This window comes from Adiantum capillus-veneris, chromosome 28, assembly GCF_014529385.1.
Source record: "Adiantum capillus-veneris isolate H3 chromosome 28, ASM1452938v2, whole genome shotgun sequence".
NCBI classification, from domain to species: Eukaryota; Viridiplantae; Streptophyta; class Polypodiopsida; order Polypodiales; family Pteridaceae; genus Adiantum; species Adiantum capillus-veneris.
The window spans coordinates 90,347,655-90,353,654 of record NC_140958.1 but is presented as its reverse complement, the minus strand read 5'-3'; positions in this window follow the sequence as shown (position 1 = coordinate 90,353,654).

Here is a 6,000-nt window from a genome sequence, read left to right as displayed (position 1 = left end):
GGTCAATCAAAAGTTAATCCCTAGGTTTATTTTGGTGATTTTTCACTTTCAACTGTTTTTGGTCTTTTTGGCCCACTTCTTTGTTGGAATTAGGATTGCAGCAAAATGCACACATCTTGGAGAAGACGAAGGAAGCTCAATGCACACAATAGAGAGTGTGTTACTTAGTGTGCAATGGAAATATAGATAGCCCTAGAATAAATGGGCGTATATACAATGCACAGGGGGAAAAACCTCCTAAAGAGGGAAAAATTTCCCCGATGGTCCTAGTGTGTTCACACACATCACTACTACATGTATATGGTAACAAATCCCCCATGGAGTGATGTGGTGAACAAGAGCTGGCACATGAGTAAAGGGAAGTGTCATGCCCTAAGGACATGATCAGTCCACAAAGGGGAGTAAGCCCAAAGCTTTGCGGAAAGCTTCAAGATTCTCACGAGACAATGCCTCTGTGAAAAGATCTGCAAGGTTGTCCTATGTTGGCACATAAGCCAAGTTGATCTCTCCTAATGAGAGCCTCTCCCTGACATACTGGTAATGCACCTCAATGTTCTTTGTGCGAGAATGAAAAACTAGGTTCATCGCAACTACCAATGCGCTTTGACTGTCAGTGTTGATAGTGTTGGCAGTGTCCTATCCAACACCCAAATCATCCATAAGGCCTTTGAGCCATACACACTCAACCGTAGCTGTAAAGATTGCCCTATACTCAGCCTCACAACTCGAAGTGTCCACAGTAGGTTGCTTCTTGCTCAACCATGATATACATGAACTGCCAAATATGAAACAAAAACCACTTGTGTACACTCGCGTGTCAAAACAACCAGCCCAATTTGAGTCCAAAAAAGCATGTAAGTCTGGTGGCAATGATCCCCCCTTGGGATAAAACAAGCCAAAATCCTCTTGACAACCTGCCAATGCTTAGACCCTGGGCTATGCATAAATCTACTAACCTATGAGACTGCAAACTAAATATCTAGCCTCGTGTTGCATACATAAATGAGGCATCCAATAGCAGTTTGGTAAAGAGTGACATCAGCAGGATCACGAGCATCATGAAGACTCAATTTCAAACCTCTTTCCATGGGAGTGGCAATAGGTTTGCAATCCTCAAGTCCAAACTTACATAGTAATGTCTCTATGTAACTTTTCTGACAGAAGGCAATACCACCATCACAATGCTTAAAATGTATACCCAAGTAATGATGCAGTAGTCCCAAATCTTTCAACTTGAAAGTAGCATTCAAATCAGCCTTAAATTAAAAAATATGTCTCTCATTTGGTCCAGTGATCAGCAAATCATCTACATAAAGAACCACAATGAAAAGTACATCACCCTCACGCTTTACATACAACGTGCTTTTTGTTGGACTATTACAAAAGCCTTGTTTGACCAAATGAGTGTCAGCTTTCTCATACCAAGCACGAGGAGATTTCTTCAACCCATACAAAGCCTTCTTACATCTGCACACTTTGTCCTCTTGTCCTTTCATGACAAAACCGCGAGGCTGCGTTACATAAACTTCCTCAAATATATCACCATTCAAGAAAGCCGTAACAATGTCTGATTGATGTAAATCCCAACCAAAATGAGATGCCAATGCACATAGAAAATGCACAATAGTCATACGACAAATGGGAGCAAAGGTATATTCATAATCTATGCCTTTTTGTTGTGCATAACCCTTTGCAACAAGTCGAGCCTTATGGCAATCGATCTCACCATTCCGCTTGCATTTCAACTTGTAAACCCACTTCGTACCAATGGCCTTGTTGCCAGGAGGAAAATCACATAAAGGTCATGTGTCATTTTCTATAAGTGCATCATATTCTGATTGCATGGCAGCCATCCAATTTTTTTAATTTTGTGCTTCATCAAAAGATAGAGGTTCCTCAACATCATGTAAGCTAGACACAGCCAAAGCGTAACTATCTGATGCATAAGATGCATGGCGAGAGCCTGAATGTGTACGACTAGACAAATGTGCATCCAATTTGCTATCATGCAATGTATGCACTAGCCATTTAGGCATACCTCTAGCCTGCTCATTTTCAGCCCTTTCCTCATCAAGTACATCATGAACATCTGCATCAGTAATAGGCTATCTGTAACATTTTCAGAAACCCCCATAGGCTATACATTTTCCTCATTTGAATTTACATTCATATATTTCCACCATTGAAAAGAGGCAACAAAGTGTCATAAATGTCCTATGAGCTCACATTACTGTCTCTAGTACATGACTGCAAGGGCTGAACAGAATCTTCCACAAACACTACATCCCATGAAACCAGAATATGCTTTGTTTGTGGATGTTACAACCTGTAACCTTTGCTTTCAGCACTATAACCAACAAAAATACATTTGATAGCATCATCATCCAATTTTTTATGTTGTGTTTGTGGCACCAGAGCATATGCCAAATAGCCAGAAACACGCATGTGCTCAATAGAAGGCTTTCTATCAAGCCATGCTTCATATTGGAGTAAGGCACTGTACATTGGTGTTTTATCCCACAACTAGCCAGAAATGCATTAAATTCAGGAGACATATACTCCCCCCCTCGATCGGAACGGAGGGTGCCCATAGTACATTTCCAGACATTTTCATCCATAGCCAAAAATTGTTTGAAGCACATAAAAACTTCCAACTTGGCTTTAAGCAAAAATACCCATTCATGCCTGGAGTAATCATAAACGAATGTCACGAAGTAAAGGTAATTTCCCAAGGATGGAGTTTGTATGGGCCCACAAACGTCTCTATGCACAAGCTGCAACCTGCATGTGGCCCGAACTGAACCATCCTTTGGAAACTTAGAACGGTGCATTTTACCCAAATTACAACCTTCACAAACATTTTTGACAGGTGCTTCAAGTGGTGGCAAAGAAGCAACCATATCAGATTTCTGCAAACACAATAAACTGGCAAAATTCAAATGCCCAAAACGTGCATGCCACAATTTTGCATCTGAAACAGCCCTTGAATCTGCAGCTGCATTTGCAAAATTTTGTCCACACTTGCCATAAAAAGTGAGCTTATACAACCCACGGCACAAAAGGCTAGATGCAACAATTTCATCAACAAAACTGAAATCATGAACTGTACATCTTTCATCCACAAATTTGACTACAAGTCCAAGTCTAGCAAGTGTAAATACAGACAAAGATTCTTCTTGATCCCAGGTACATAAAGTGCATCAACAAGTGTGAAAGAACTGCCATTCGCAACAGTAAGCACAGTCGTTCCAACTCCTTGAACAGGATAAGAGGCATTGTTGGCACAAGCGACTGAATTTCCATGAGGGACAGACTCGAGAGAGGTGAACAATTCACTATGTGAGGTAATGTGCTTTGTAGCACCACTGTCGAAAAACCACACATGTGAATCAGCAGCAACTGACATGCATGCATCATGGACAGCAGGAGTGTAAGTGCACTCTACACTAAAAGCCCATTCTACATCAACATCAACATCACAGTATCCTTTCACAAAAGACTCAACAATGGCTGCATTTGTAGGGGAACCAGAATTTGCAGTGGAACCACCCTCTTTCTTCTTAGCCTCTTTGGCCTTCAACTTAGGACACTGCTTGATCAAGTGATCATTAGCTTTACAATAATGGCAACGCATCTTCTTTTTGTCCTTATCACCAGAATTTCTAGACAAATTGTTGACAGTAGAAGCATTAGGAACAGAAGTCTTGCCACTCGCAGCAGAACCATAAGAAGTGACTGCATTGCTATTACCACCCTTTCTTAGAGAAGCAATAAAAGCATGTTCAACTGCACGCTACCTAGTCCTGTTTTTTTTGGAAAGTGACTCTTGCAACAGCAATGTATATAATGCATCAAACTTGACAACTTCAGGATTTCCTTGGGTCATAAGTCTCCAAGTACTAGCAAAAGTCTGGTATGAATCTGGTAAGGCATCAAGAACAGTCTACACAAGGGAACTGTCCGAAATTACTTAACCTGCAAAAATAAGTTTCTCATTGATATCCTTGACACCAGCAAGGAAAGTGTCCATATCATCTTCCTCATGCATAATCTTGGATTCCAGCTCTTTACGCAGTAAAGCAATTTTAGCCTCATTGCGGCTTGCATAAAGACCTGCTAGACTATCCCAAGCCTGTTTTGCAGATTTCACTAAACGAATGTGAGGAGTAATGGTGCACTTCATAGACAAGGCAATCAATGCATGAGCCTGCACATCCTTTACATCCCAACAAGTTTGTTCTATCATAGGTAAAACAACTCTAATAGTAGCAATCCTTGCAGCAAGACCTGCAACATCCTCAACATTGCCTACATCCGCAAAACCAGGACATACATCAATGCCATGCACAATATTCTAAACACCCTTTGACACAAGACATGTTGCATCATGTAAGCCCACATAGGGTAATTGTCCCCATCCAACCTGTCCTCAGCAGCAAACATCTTGAACGCATCTGTGTTGTTGTCAACCATGGAAAATGTATACACCTGATGTGAAAACTGCCCGAAATGAGGAGAATTTGAGTGAGACTAGCACGTGCTATATAGCACAACCCGTAGTAGACTGTATAGGACATGTCATGCAGTATTTGGCACTGACAAAAAATTTGCACAAAATGACAAAATTGCCTGCACAAACCTGGCTGTAGTGGAAACCGAGGCCGAAAGCTCACAGAAATCAGAGAAAGTGAGCAAGCGTGTGTTGGAGCTGCTGGTGACTAAGCCCGGGAGGATGCAACTTGCTCTGATACCAATTGTTGGAATTAGGGTTGTAGAGAAACGCACACAAGTTGGAGAAGACGAGGGAAGCTCAAGGCACACAATAGAGAGTGTGTTACTTAGTGTGCAATGGAAAGATAGATAGCCCTAGAATGAATGGGCGTATATACAATGCACGGGGGAAAAAACCTCCTAAAGACGGAAAAAATGCCCCGGTGGTCCTAGTGTGTTCACACACATCACTACTACATGTATATGGTAACATTTTGAACTTTTTTGGCAATCCTTCTTTGCGAAGTTTTGTTCACAATGGTCTTTGTCCAAAAATTTACATGGGGGACATGGATCTCAATCCATGTTTGGTCACTTCTGGACTTGGGATTCGGTGAGCTGATAGCTTATGATGTTTATAGCCTACTCCCAAAAAAAAAAAAATCTTTGGATCAATTTTGACCAACCAAATATGAAATCTATTTTTGTCTCTTTTGACCAATTCTTATGACTTTTTTTGCAGATGGTTCTTTTGGGAAAAGTGTTTGTCTATGTTTACTTATGGCACAAATCTTTGAGAAAAATCTTGATAGGGGACATGCATTGCGATCCATGTTCCATCATATCTGAACACCAAATTTGACATGTTGGTTCCTTACAGTGTCTGGAGTCTACTCCACCACTTATTGTTGGATTTGGAAAACTTTTTGTCAGTCAAAAGCAAGTTCTAATGTCTGTCTAGAAGGCAAGGACAGTCCCAGAAGGAGGGAATTTCTCCTTAGAAGGCTGACCAACGGGAACTGCTACATCGGCAGTAATTCGGTAGTAATTATAGCAATTACTATAGTAACTTTGTAAGCCTATAAATAGGACCCGCTATAATGTCTCCAGGGCTTTTTCTGGTTGTTTAGACTTTTGGGTTATGGCTCTTGCTTCTAGAATTTTAGCTTCATAAGCTTTTGGTTTTCAACTCTGTAATCACTTACTCCTTTCTTAGACTTCATCTAAGATTAAGCCTATTGTACATTGTACTGATTATCTTTGTACTATTGATCTAAATCTATAATAACATTCCCAGTCTTCCGGTTTGTGTTTTCCATTTTAGTACATTATTCTAGTTTACTTATGGCTCAAATATTTGAGAAAATTCTTGATAGGGGACATGCATTGCGATCCATGTTCCATCAGATCTGAACACCAAATTTGACATGTTGGTTCCTTACAGTGTCAGGAGTCTACTCCACCACTTATTGTTGGATTTGGAAAACTTTTTGTCAATCAAAAGCAAGT